Source organism: Bombina bombina, chromosome 1, assembly GCF_027579735.1.
Source record: "Bombina bombina isolate aBomBom1 chromosome 1, aBomBom1.pri, whole genome shotgun sequence".
In the NCBI taxonomy this organism is placed as follows: Eukaryota; Metazoa; Chordata; class Amphibia; order Anura; family Bombinatoridae; genus Bombina; species Bombina bombina.
Window position 1 is genome coordinate 1,367,156,695 of NC_069499.1, and position 13,232 is coordinate 1,367,169,926.

The following is a 13,232-nucleotide window of genomic DNA, read 5'->3' on the forward strand; positions in this document are numbered from 1 at the left end:
ATGGTCTGGATGAACCGGAATGTGAAGATATGCATCCTGTAAGTATATTGTGGACATGCAATGACCATGCTGAACAAAAAAAGACAGAATAGTCCTTATAATCACCATCTTGAAAGTTGGGACCCTTACAAAGTGATTCAAAAACTTCTGATCAAGAACTGGTCTGAATGATTTTTCCTTCTGTGGGACAATGAATAGATTTGAATAAAAACCCAGACCCTGTTCCAGAAGTGGAACCGGTACAATTACCCCTGAAAGCTCCAGATCTGAAACACACTTCAGAAAGACCTGAGCTTTCACAGGATTTGTTGGAACGTGAGAGAGAAAAAATCTTCCTACAGGAGGTCTTATTCTGAAACCTATTTGATACCCCTGAGAGACAATATTCTGAATCCAATGATTCTGAACGGAACCTGCCCAAACATCTTGAAATAATTTCAATTTGCCCCCACCAGTAGAACTGGATTGAGGGCCGCACCTTCATGAAGTCTTGGGGGCTGGCTTTGGTTTCTTATAAGGCTTGGATATATTCCAATTTGAAGATGGCTTCCAATTGGAGACAGAGTCCTTAGGGGAAGGAGTGGTTTTCTGGTCTCTATTCTGACGAAAGGAACAAAACCGATTTAAAGCTTTAGATTTACCCTTAGATTTTTTTTTATCTTGGGGCAAAAAAACCTCCCTTCCCCCCAGTAATAGTAGAAATAATAGAATCCAACTGAGAACCAAATAAATTATTACCCTGGAATGATAGAGATAGTAAACTAGATTTAGATACCATGTCAGCATTACATGATTTGAGTCATAAAGCTCTTCTAGCTAAAATAGCCAAAGACATAGATGTAACATCAATCTTGATGATATCAAAAATAGCATCACAGATAAAATGATTAGCATGTTGAAGCAAACAAACAATTCTATACAAATTTTCTCGTTCTGCTAAGCTATCCAACCAAAAAGTTGATGCAGTCGCAACATCAGCCATAGAAATGACAGGCCTGAGAATATAGCCAGAAAGTAAATAAGCTTTCCTTAGATAATATTAAATTTTCCTATCTAAAGGATCCTTAAAAGAAGTACTATCTACCATAGGAATAGTAGTACGCTTGGCAAGAGAAGAAATAGCCCCATCAACCTTAGGGACTTTTTCCCAAAACTCTAATCTAGCCACTGGCAAAGGGTACAATCTTTTAAACCTAGAAGGAGGAACAAAAGAAGTACCAGGCTTAAACCATTCCTTAGCAATCACATCAGAAATAGCCTCAGGAACAGGGAAAACCTCAGGAATAATTACAGGAAGTTTATAGACAGAATTTAAATGTTTACTGGATTTGTTATCAAGAGGACCAGACTCCTCAATATCCAAAGTAACCAACACTTCTTTCGGCAAAGAACGAATATACACAATCTTAAAAAGATAAGTTGATTTATCAGTGTCAATGTCTGAATTAGAATCTTCTGAGTCAGAGAGATCTTCATCAGAGGTGGATATATCAGTATGTGGTCGATCATTACAATATTCATCAGTATTTTGAGAAGTTTTAAAAGACCATTTACGTTTATTAGAAGGCGGAATAGCAGACATAGCCTTGTGGATTGCATCAGCAATATAATTTTTCATATCAACAGGGATATCATGTACATTAGATGTTGAGGGAACAACAGATACTGTAATAGTACTAATAGAAACATTTTCGGCATGCAAAAAGCTTATCATGACAATTGTTGCATATTACAGCCGGAGATATAGTCTCCGTTAGCTTACAACAGATACACTTAGCTTTGGTAGAACTGTGTTCAGGCAGCATGGTTCCTACAGCAGCTTCTGAGACATCTTGTAAAATGTAAAAGAAAAAATAACATTTAAACAGAAATATCTTATTTCCTCATATAGCAGTTTCAGGAATGGGGAAAAAAAATACAAAATGCTAAAATAGGCAAAAAAGCAAATAGTATAGCCCTCTGAGCATAAAGAAGGCAATGAGCATATAGGAAGTGGGGTAAAATAAAAACAAATGTTTTGGCGACAAGTATGAAGCACGACGCAAAAGGAATTTTAATTTTTTTTGGCGCCAACAAACATCCAGAAGTGACGCAAATCGCGTCATAACAGAAGCAATTTCACGCCAAACAACCTGGAGTCCACTTAGACGCAGGAAATGACGAACTTGCGTCATCATAGACGCACATTCGCACCAAAAATTCTCGCACCAAGAATGACGCAATAAATAACAGCATTTTGCGCCCTCGCGAGCCTAATTTGCCCGCAGAATTTAAAAGGAAAACAAGTCAAATTGGAAAAGAGACTATACCCCAGGAAAGAAAAAAACATGATTCCTATACTGAAACTGCTAGACTGCAAAGGTAAATACACATAGACCTGACTCATGGCAAATATAAGTAAATACTTATATTTAGAACTTTATATAAATACATAAAGCGCCAACCATAGCTGAGAGTGTCTTAAATAATGATACATACTTACCGAAAGACACCCATCCACATATAGCAGATAGCCAAACCAGTACTGAAAACTATCAGCAGAGGTAATGGTATAAGAGTATATCGTTGATCTGAAAAGGGAGGTAGGAGATGAATCCCTATAACCGATGACAGAGAACCCTTGAAAAGATTTCCTGTGAGAGAAACCATAAAAAACAATAGGCGATACACTCTTCTCATCCCTCTGACAAACCCTGTACTCAGAGGAATTGGGCTTCAGAATGCTTAGAAGCGCTTATCATAGAAGAAATCATAAAAATCAAGCACAAAAACTTACTTCACCACCTCCATAGGAGGCAAAGTTTGTAAAACTGAGTTGTGGGAGGTGTATTTATAGGGATTTTGAGGTTTGGGAAACTTTGCCCCTCCTGGTAGGATTGTATATCTCACACGTCACTAGGTCATGGACTCTTGCCAATTACAAGCAACTAAAACAGGGCAGTTGAAATCACTTTTTATATTATTATTTTCTTTAAAGGGATACTAATCCCAATTTTTCTTTATAATGATTCAGATAGAGCATTCAATTTTAAACAACTTTCTAATTTACTCCTCCTATGAATTTTTATTCGTTCTCTTGCTATCTTTATTTAAAAAGAAAGAATTTAAAGCTTAGGAGCCAGCCCATTTTAGGTTCAGCACCATGGATAGAACTTGCTTATTGGTGGATATAGTTAGCAAACCAATAAGCAAGCATAACCCAGGTTCTCAACCAAAAACGGGCTGGCTCTTAAGCTTTACATTCCTGCTTTTTAAATAAAGATAGCAAGAGAACTAAGAAAAATTTATAATAGGAGTAAATAAGAAAGTTGCTTAAAACTGCATGTTCTATTTGATTTATTAAAGAAAAAAAATTGGGTTTAGTGTCCCTTTAATAGATGTTCTAGTACTAAAAAAAAATATTTTTGTGCGATTGTTGCCGACACCCAATAAAGATTCCATTCTAACCATGATGGCACTATAAGTTTAAAACATTTGTAGGATTACATTGTGGGATATATTTAAAAGCTGAAGCAAGATGACAGTGATATAGTTATATTTGAGACGAACGAACATACAAATAAACAGAACATACATAAAAGCAAAATTAACTGCACATAGTATATGATAATGACTTCTAGAATCATGCGACCTCACATTCCTGGCTGAGCACTCTCTTTCCTTGTTTTATATGGGATCCTGGTAAGTACAGTCAAAGCTATCTGCCAATAAATACAATTTTGTATTAGAAGTCAAAATTAAACCGCCCGTTATCGTTTTTTCTGGTACCCTTTGATAAAACTTAGAACTATTCCGCGAGAGGATATTTGGAAATGCTCAGGAATGTGCATGTCTTCAGCACTATATGTATAACATTGTTACAAACACTGTTATCATATATATATTGCTCAAGAGATTTTTTTTTAACAAAAACAAGAAAATGAGAAACTTTCTGGAACTGGCACTCCTTTTGAGTTCAGCTTTGAAAATATATTGGGAGTATCCATTTGAAGCAGTACTTAAAGTCATAGGAAAATCAAAATTAAACTTGCATGATTCAGACAGAGCATGTAATCTTAAGATACTTAAATTCCCTTCTATTTCAAATGTACTTTGTTCTCAATGGTATCCATTGTTGAAAATGAATATGCACATATCCTACACTAGTGGGAGCTATCTGCTGATTGGTGTCTACACACATTTGTCTCTTGTGATTGGCTAACTAGATGTGTTCAGCTAGATGCCAGTAGTGCAGTGATGTTTCTTCAGCAAAGGATAACAAGAGAATTAAGCACATTTGATAAAATAAATAAATTGGAAAGATGTTTAAAATTGTACGTTCTATCAGAATCATGAAAGAAAAATTGGGGGTTTCCTGTCTCTATAAGACAAGACTGAAATTATTTTCTGGCCAGAAAGTATGCAAAAAATAGTTCTTTACATATATTTAAACTTTTGAATCACAGCTATTGGAGAAAAGACATATAAAATGCTGAATAACTTTTTTGTTGCAACTATTGTAAATGCCTAAGGATCCTTTTATTATTATTATTATTATTATCAGTTATTTGTAGAGTGCCAACAGATTCCACAGTAATTCATTTTTATGAGAAAAAAAAATACTCCATTCTAATTCTTTCTTGAAGCCATGTGGACGTTACCATTTCTAGGATTTCTAGTAGTTTCCAAGTCTTGTCACTAACTACTCTGAAGCATTGCTGAGACCCTTTCCTTCATTATTATTTTTTAATAATAATAACTTTGATTACATAACTGTTGTATGCTACAGCTTTCAAGTTATTAGACTGAATATTCGCATGTTTTTAAGAAAACTTGCTTAGATCTACAAAATGGTTATTATGAGAATCTCCTTAGGAGACCAACTAGCTTGATCTCTGTGTTGATTCTAGACTTCTAAGCCTTGCAAAAAGTCTAACTATAGAGGTCAACATGTAGAGCTGGATTTTTAAAGAACTTACTAAATACGTGAAAAATAATACATTAAAAGAAAAGCCAGCAAGAAGCCTGTTGTTGGTTACAGGCAAATTTTACAATACCTGTATTAGAATATTATCCAAGTAGTGGGAGGTAATTGGCTCTTTTAATTTCATCTTCTGAAAATCCACATGGACTTTGCCAGCACTATACTGAAAAGAATAGCTTCAAACTCGGAAAATCCGAATAATCTGTAGGTATATTTATGGATTGTGATATGAAAATATGCATCATTCAAGTTTATGGAAGTCAATGTGCTCTACCAAGAACAAACAACAGATCAGTAGCTTGTTCTATGGCAAGTTACCACCTAGGAACAGCCTCTTTAAGCCCAATTGTGCTTTTCACAGAGGAGAACTTTCCTGAAGTATATTAGTCTGATCTCGCCTAGAAGAGTCAGTCCAGCCCCGAAAAGAACAGGCAATCCTGCTTTAAACAAGGAACATGGCAACTCCAGACGATAGTTTTGGCCTTCTGTGGCCTTGTCAGTGAGGTGTAGCCATCTTCCTCTAAAGCACATTGGGCAAGGAAGTCTCCCTAAGGGTGATGGGGGAAACCAGATATGGACTAATTGCCCAATTTGCTTAGAGAAATATGGATGAACTTCACTGATGAGGACCATAGAATGTCAAAACAATCATCTGGGGTTGTTTTGTTCCTTGTTCAGAGAGGGATTGCCTGATATTTCAGAGCTGGGCTGACCTTGTAAAACGGGTTTAGACTGATATACCTCAGAAAAATTCTTCTCTGTGAAAAGCACTATTGGGCTAAAAGAGGCTGCTCCTAGTTGATAAATTGCCATAGAACAAGCGATTGTGCTGCTGTTCGTTCCTGTTAGAGCACATTGACTTCCATAAACTTGAATAACGCATATTTTCATATCACAATCCATAAACATACCTAGAGATTCTTAGGATTTTTCAGGTTTGTAGCACTTCTCTTTTTGTATGTACTGGTGGAACTATTGCCTGATGCATGCTTAAAATAAGTAGAAGTCTTTGGTAGCCTTCCCTTTCCCGGTACATACCTCCCAACTTGCTGGCTTCACAGGGATGAATTAGGGAAAGAATAAGAGGGAATTGTTGTTGAATACTATTTAGAGAAACAGACCATATATAAGACACACAGAAAGTTGTTACACTGAATGCATTATTAAAGATTTAGGAAACTGACGTTTCCTCTAATACTCTTATGAGGTTATATTTAGTACAGGTGGGTCAATGCCCATACAGCCGATATAAGTAAGAAGTACATTTCTGCCAAGTTTTGATGAAGTGATGAGTTCAAAAACTTTTCTTCTAAGTGTTATTTCAATAGATGCAAACTGGTAAAATATAGTGAACCTAGGCAAAGAAAAAAAGCCGGATGCTGCACACACATATTAGAGTTTTAGCAAGCTGTCTGATCACAAGCACAGAAGTGCTGCTAAGCCGATGACACAAAAGTTTCTTCTGTCAGGACATTGGTGCTGAAGGAATCTATGGTGTATAAGGACTCTGATATGTTGTAACGTCCTCCTGCATCAAAATGTAAAAAAAATCTGCCAGGGGCAGGTGACTGGAATGGAAACACACAAGTAAATTTTATAATAGCTTGAAAAAATTGTGTTTTTTTTATCCCTTTAAGAGAAGCAATGTAATTATTGCATGTACCAGAAACTGTTCTCCTACAAAACCTTTTAAAAGGTGTACTCTAAAGTTACATGGAGGACACATCTTTCAAAAGAACAGATGCAAACTTTCAATAAAAAAAGTGAGAAAACACTAGTTAAAGGATTACTTTCTGTTATAATTTTTAAGCTAAACAACTAACATATTAAAGTTAATAAACATTAATTAAAACCTACTGACCTATATTTTCTCCAAAACGAAGTTTCATAACGTTCTAAAAGTTATATCTTTTATTCGCCGATGATGTCACGTTATCCTGCCCACTATTTTCAGCACTGAGTGTTCAAAATACTTAAACCAATAACTTTGTGTTTAAAGCGCCATTTTGAAACCTAGGTATTGTAAACGGATTGGTACAGAGCAAAGGATACCCACGGAGTGGGTTTGGAAAACAATTAAATTTGCAGACAAGATTTCTGATATACGGTAGAGATATGTTAATGAAATGCTATTGATAAAAAGCGTATTTGGGGTAGTTAGTTAGTAACAGGCATAGAAAATATTTACTTACAGTGGCCCTTTAAACCTTAGACCCCTGAGTCATAACATTTCCCTTAAACTCATCCTAATCTAAATAATACATGGCTATGTAGCCTTTAGTTTTTCATTCCAATAAAACCAGAGGAATAAAATGAAAGTATGTGCCCCAGAGGGAGCCTAAAGAGTCAGAGGAAGCTGTATACTTACACCTCTTATAAAAATAAACCAGTAAATGTTACATAACAAAGTGTCTATCTGCTACACATTTCCCTTAAAACTCTTGCATTCAGTAATTTTGCACAAGCTTTGTGAATTGAAGCTGAAGGACCAGTACTTAGTTTTCTGGGCATGCCCGGGAGGCAACACTAACATCCCCAGAAAGTGCCTAATATGTGCATCCTTGTCTGTCTTCGCAGAAAACCCCCTATGACAATATCAGGCAACATCATGTACACAGGCAGAAACTCCACCCCTCTTCTTCCTGGCAAAGAGCAATGTTCCTAACAATAAATCGTAAAACCTCATAACTGCAAAAAAATTAAAAAAAAGGAAATTTAGTCCACGGATTTCATCCTTACTTATGGGATATCGCCTCCTGGTCAGCAGGAGGCGGCAAAGAGCATCACAGCAGAGCTGTATATATAGCTCCTCCCATCCCTCCCACACCAGTCATTCAACTGAAGTTAGGAAGAAAAAGGAAAAGCCAAGGAGCAGAGGTGACTGAAGTTTTAACAAAAATAAAGACCTGTCTGAGAAAAACAGGGTGGGCCGTGGACTCGTCGTATCGTAAAATAAATAAATTTATCAGGTAAGCATAAATTTCATTTTCTTTTACAAGATACGACGAGTCCACGGATTTCATCCTTACTTATGAGATACATTACCAAAGCTATAGGACACGGATGAAAGGGAGGGTAAGACAGGAACCTAAACGGAAGGCACCGCTTGAAGAACCTGTCTCCCAATAACAGCCTCGGACGAGGCAAAAGTATCAAATTTGTAAAATTTGGAAAAAGTGTGAAGAGACGACCAAGTTGCAGCCTTGCAAATCTGTTCAACAGAAGCATCATTTTTAAATGCCCATGAGGAAGTCACAGCCTTAGTGGAATGAGCCGTAATTCGTTCAGGAGGCTGCTGTCCAGCAGTCTCATATGCAAAATGAATGATACTCTTCAGCCAAAAAGAAAGAGGTAGCCATAGCTTTCTGACCCCTACGTCTCCCTGAAAAAATTATAAACAAGGAAGATGATTGCCGAAAATCCTTAGTCGCCTGTAAGTAAAACTTCAAAGCACGGACCACGTCCAAATTATGTAACAGACGCTCCTTCTTAGAAGAAGGATTAGGACACAAGGAAGGAACAACATTTTCCCAATTAATATTTTTATGGGAAACAACCTTAGGCAGAAAACCAGGTTTGATACGCAACACTACCTTATCTGCATGGAAAACAAGATAAGGAGAATCACATTGTAATGCCGAAAGCTCAGAAACTCTGCGAGCAGAAGAAATAGCAACCAAAAATAAAACTTTCCAAGATAATAACTTAATATCTATGGAATGCATAGGTTCAAACGGAACCCCTTGAAAAACATTAAGAACTAAATTCAAACTCCAAGGAGGAGCAAATGGTCTAAACACAGGCCTGAATCTAGCCTGACAAAAGGATTGAACATTTGGAACATCTGCCACACGCTTGTGTAGCAAAATAGACAAAGCAGAAATCTGTCCCTTTAAGGAACTTGCTGACAACCCTTTCTCCAATCCTTCTTGGAGAAAAGATAAAATCCTAAGAATCCTAACCCTACTCCATGAGTAGCGCTTGGATTCGCACCAATAAAGATATTTACGCCATATCTTATGGAAATTTTTCTAGTAACAGGCTTGAGTGCCTGAATCAAGGTATCAATAACCGAATCGGAGAACCCTCGCTTAGATAAAATCAAGCGTTCAATCTCCAAGCAGTCAGCTGCAGAGAAATTAGATTCGGAAGATGGAAGGGTCCCTGAATGAGAAAGTCCTGCCTCAATGGAAGCTTCCACAGTGGCAGAGATGACATGTCCACCAGATCGGCATACCAAGTCCTGTGAGGCCACGCAGGAGCGATGAAGATCACTGAAGCCCTCTCCTGTTTGACTTGAGCAATCACCCGGGAATGGAAAGCAAATGGAGGAAACACATAAGCTAGGGTGAACGACCAAGGCACTGCAAAGGCATCTATCAGTTCGGCCTGAGGATTCCTGGATCCAAATCTCAGAAGCTTGGTATTCTGACGAGACGCCATAAGATCCAGCTCCGGCCTGCCCCATTCGAGAATCAGGTTGGCAAAGACCTCCGGATGGAGATCCCATTCCACCGGATGAAACGTCTGTCTGCTCAAAAAATCCGCCTCCCAGTTGTCCACCCCTGGGATGTAGATTGCCGACAGATAACAAGAGTGAGTCTCCACCCACTGAATTATCTAGGATACTTCTGTCATCGCTAAGGAACTCCTTGTTCCTCCCTGATGATTCATGTAAACCACAGTCGTGATGTAGTCCGATTGAAATCTGATGAATTTGGCCGAAGCCAACTGAGGCCAAGCCTGAAGCGCATTGAAAATTGCTCTCAACTCCAGAATATTGATGGGAAGTAGAGACTCCGACCGAGTCCACACACCCTGAGCCTTCAGGGAGCTCCAGACTGCACCCCATCCTATCCGGCTGGCGTCCATTGTCACTAACACCCATGAGGGTCTGCGGAAGCAAGTCCCTTGAGACAGATGATCCGGCGACAACCACCAAAGAAGAGAGTCCCTTGTCTCCTGAACCAGATCAATTTGAGGAGACAAATTTGCATAATCTCCATTCCATTGTCTGAGCATGTTCAGTTGTAAAGGTCTGAGATGAAAATGAGCAAACGGAATGATGACCATTGCTGCCACCATCAATCCAATTGCCTTCATGCACTTTATGGATAGAGAGTCGATTAGAGTTCCCAGGAAAAGAACCCTTGTCTGTGGAATAAGTGAACTCTTTTCTAGATTCACCTGCCACCCGTGAGTCCTTAGAAAGGACAGAACAATGTCGGTATGAGACACTGTCAGCTGATAATGCGACGCCTGGATCAGAATATCGTCCAGATAAGGTGCCACTGCAATGCCCCGCAGCCTGAGAACCACTAGCAGAGACCCCAGAACTTTTGTGAAAATTCTGGGTGCCATGGCGAGACCGAAAGGAAGGGCCACAAACTGAAAATGTTTTCCAGAAAGGCAAACCTCAGGAACTTGTGATGATCTCTGTGGATAGGAATATGAAGATATGCATCCTTTAAATACACGGTAGTCATATATTGACCCTCCTGGATCAATGGAAGAATTGTCCGAATAGTCTCCATCTTGAAGGATGGAACTCTGAGATAAATAGCTGCAGCTGGTTTCAAACTGCAAACCTTCCGCTTGCTAGACAGCTAAGCTAAGCATCAGGCTACTACAGCTGACTGTAACTTGTTTAGGCTTTTGATATCTAAAATGGGTCGGAAGGTTCCCTCTATTTTGGAAACTACAAAGAGATTTGAGTAAAACCCCTGCCCCTGTTCCTGTATTGGAACGGAGCAAATCACTCCCCTGGAGGAGAGGTCTCTTATACAGCGTAAGAACGCCTCTCTTTTTATCTGGTCTACAGACAATCGTGAAAGAAGAAACCTTCCTCTGGGGAAGGAATTTCTGAACTCCAACTGATATCCTTGAGACACGATTTCTAGTGTCCGGGGATCCTGAACGTCTCTTATCCAAGCCTGGACAAAGAGAAAATCTGCCCCCTACTAGATCTGGTCTCGGATCGGGGGCCGCCCCTTCATGCTGTTTTGGTAGCAGCAGCAGGCTTCTTGGGTTGTTTAAGACTGGTTGGGTCTCTATGTAGACTTTGAATAAATCCCTTCCTGTTTAGTGGAAGAGGAGACTCCCCTGAAATTTTGAAAGGAACGAAAATTACTCTTGAGGGAGGAGGGTACCCTTACCTCCCGTAATGAAATTACGGGAAAAAATGATCTCCTTCAAGTCAGGCCCAAACAGGCCCCTCCCCTTGGAAGGAATAGCCAAATACTTAGGTTTAGCTGACGCATCCACAGATCAAGAATTCAACCATAAAGGCACTGCGTGCTAAGACGGAAAATCCCGAACTCTTAGCCGCCGACTTGGTAATCTGCAAGAAAATATCAGAAACTTTAGAACTGAAACAGCTAAGAGGTTTAATTCCTTTACATCTTAAAGGAAAACTCCATTGTAGTGTGCTGCTGTTCCATCCAAAGTCACAAAGGATGAACACACACCAAAGAAACAGCAGTAATGTCCTAATAAAACTGACCCTTACTGTCCTTTGAACTGTAAAAACAGACATTATTTACTTTATTGTACAAAAGCAAATGAAGGTCGCGTGCAATATTGCATCACATAGCTTCAGCAATTTACATGTAAATTTGGGTACCTGCCAATCTTAGGATGTAGGCAAGGCGCCAGTAAAAGGACACCCACTGAGTAGAAAAAACTTAGGTTAACAAAAGTTTATTTCAATAAGGGATGAAGCAAAAAATAACCAGCTGAAATCATGTATAGAATGTACATAGAACAAAAACAGTACTGTCTCTTTAAATCTGAAAGTGACTCATCTCTGTGTCTATGACCTACTGAATATGTGTTATACCATCCAACTTCAAAAAGGGATGAATAAACAGTAAAGAAACATTGCAACAGCATGTTTAATTCATTTAAAAGCATTAGAGGCAAGACCTGCATAAAATATAGTCAAGAGACTGCTTATAGCAAACAATACTGAAAAGTATGGGGAACATTACCAACTGAGAATGTTCCTTTCGAATAAAGACCAAAATGTATGGGACAGTTGTGTAATTAATAATACAGATCAACCCTTCACGTTTTCAAGATAGCAGCTGCACCTCCGATTAATTCATACAGGAAGGACCAGCATGCCTAACTTTATGTGGGACTCGTGTTTACCTGTGACACCACCTAACGTGACAGAGGAAATTACACCTTCACTCAGGAAAAAACTCTAGACGGCTCGAAAGACCTCTAAGCTGTATTTGTTGTGAAACACAGCCGAGGAGGCACCCTGCGATCCGCTAGCAGAAAAGAGCCTCTCTACTACATTGTGTTGCTGTAACACATTGAAGGAAAGTGCAACCATGGCGCATAACGGAGATCCGCCCATCGTGGGCGTATCCGTCAAACCTCTCTGGACGCATATTTTTTGACAAAGCGAGCCATCGGAGACCTCATGGTACTTTAAAGAAATACATTCTCCATATCACAATGAAGGAAAAATGCAAAAGGCGCACAAACCATGGCGTGCACTGGAGCTCCGCCCATCGTGGGCGTATTAGCTAAATCTCACTGGCCGCACATATTTTACACAGCGAGCCGTCGAAGAACCTCATGGCAATAAAGAAATTCCCATATTTCTCACAGAAGTAAAACAATGCAGTAATCTCCCAGTCGGCTTCATCTTGTACAAGAAGCCATATGGACAACACACTGCATGTGTAATAAAATAAACCTTCCTGTCGGCTGATAAGTCACTAACAGAAGCCGTTGTGAGTCAAAATAGAAAACAAGTATAGCAGCAAGTTATATTGAATAAGCCTCCCTGTCGGCAATTTAATAAAATAGACCCATTGGGAGTGAGGACATAAAGTACCAGTCGGCTGATGTTTACTATTAATATATGCCGATAAATACATGCTGCAAGTTCAATAAACATGTTAAAGCAGGGATAGGCAACAACATTTATTCCCCATGACATCCCGCATTATCAACACAGTATAACCCTCTGGGCTGCACACTTAAGCCAGGTAGTTGCTGTTTCTGAAAGGAAAACAATATACCGAGGTGCAAGATGGAAAAACACACACAATATTCTGTACAAATGAACTAAGAACTGAGACTGCAGAAAACTGCCCCATAACTTAATCACATCTAACACGTAGGGATAAAGTTATATAATGTCCCACATAACAGATATGGAAGCATACAGTCTATTACGAGTTAATATTATGTCCCAGAAAAACAAAGACTGCACTTACCTCTATGCTGAGCGACAGCATGACCGGTCTCA

At 39.0% G+C, this 13,232-nt stretch overlaps 1 protein-coding gene across 1 annotated transcript in view; it reads right to left on the reverse strand.

The window, feature by feature from the left end:
- TDRKH (tudor and KH domain containing) overlaps positions 1–13,232 on the reverse strand; it is a 271,287-nt gene that overhangs the window by 147,494 nt on the left and 110,561 nt on the right. The gene's annotated exons all lie outside the window — the stretch shown is intronic.